This window comes from Tupaia chinensis, unplaced genomic scaffold (assembly GCF_000334495.1).
Source record: "Tupaia chinensis unplaced genomic scaffold, TupChi_1.0 Scaffold000498_1, whole genome shotgun sequence".
Classification (NCBI taxonomy): Eukaryota; Metazoa; Chordata; class Mammalia; order Scandentia; family Tupaiidae; genus Tupaia; species Tupaia belangeri.
The window spans coordinates 818,054-819,526 of record NW_006160010.1 but is presented as its reverse complement, the minus strand read 5'-3'; the positions used below and the strand labels follow the sequence as shown (position 1 = coordinate 819,526).

Genomic DNA, 1,473 nt, shown 5'->3' with positions numbered 1-1,473 from the left:
TGTGACAAAAAAAAAAAAAAAAAAACTCTAAAAAAAGAAAAGCTATCCAAAACTTGGATATAATACAAAAACAGTTTGCATGTACTTTCAATATCATACTGGGCACAGACCCATTCAGGATTTAGAAATGTACTTTGTTCAATCGATGATCGTTTATTATTAATTGAAGATCCCAGACTCAGTGAAATTACATGTAAATCTGAAAACTTTTGTCCAATGAAGGTACAAGGAATTTTTGTTCAATGAAACATATAATTCAGAGGTTGTAGCTTTGTTGCCCAGTAAGACAGTAACAGTTTTATATCTAACCTAGAAACCTTGTCTTAACATTTCTTTATTAATTTTTTTATAAATATTTCATCCTCAAATGCTCTTTGAAACTAGTTTTAATACCCTATAAGTTCCCTAAGGGTTGAATAATATCTTTGACATATGTCCATTTTATATTTGGATGGCAGTCATGTTTGTAAATTTTGCAGAGTGCATCTTAACACAATAATCTTTTTCCCCTCAGTACCAAGTCTTTTTACTCTGGATGTTTGCAGGTACAAACATCCTTGAAAGAAGACCTTCAGAATGCAGATCTTATTATTCCTCAGGCAGGTGCAGGAAGCTGTTTGGAGACTCTGGAGAGAGGAAAGCCATTCATGGTGGTGGTAAACGAAAAGTTGATGAAGTCATCAGCTGGAATTGGAAAAGCAGAGACTTCTCTTCTACTATACCTGGAGCATGCTTCCTGGGCAGTTAGTCAATGGGTTTTTCAAAACTGAAATGTTATACTCCTGGCCTGCCAGAAAAATTTTGTGCATTTTCAGATAAAGTTATTAGATTACAAAAATTAACACTAAATTCTCGGCACTTCTAAATTAGGCCCCAAATCCTGCCTATGAAATGTGATTAAATCAAATTAAATGTACCTGTAAACTAATATAAATAAACTTTCCACATATATAGAATGTGTAGGACATTTACAGTGTGAATATTTGCATTTGGGTCCAAATCCTAATTGTTTAGTAAATTTACTATATTTTCCTTGATCTTCAACACATATGAGCATTCACAGGTTTTGTCCTAGAATCCCAAATACATTTGAAATCATGAAAACAGTAAGTGAAATTTGAAAACTACAACAAGAACCATAAATGTAATCAGCTTGATGCTTCTTACAATCAAAAATGAAATAATGACTTTGAAAGATGTGAGTGGCCAGGCTCACAGCCCAGTGGATAAATGAATGAGCTCACACATGGCTGACTGGCTCAGCTCCTGGCCCTGGTGACTTTAAAAACACACTGGACTGTGTGCATGCATACTCAAAATCTAGACAGGATGGGGAAATGGAGAAGAGATTGTGATGTGCCAGTGCTCCACTAGGGAATGCTTTCTCTTTCCCACCTGTGGTAGGCAGTTAGTTAGCCATGAGCGGGCAGCCCTAAGAGAAAAGCGAAAGGCTCACCTAGTTTCAGGTGCCAG

General features: G+C 36.0%; 1 pseudogene; it reads left to right on the top strand.

Annotated features, from left to right (window-relative positions):
- LOC102477925 (UDP-N-acetylglucosamine transferase subunit ALG13 homolog pseudogene) overlaps window positions 1-865 on the top strand; it is an 11,146-nt pseudogene extending 10,281 nt beyond the window's left edge.
- Window positions 866-1,473: the final 608 nt, after the last annotated feature.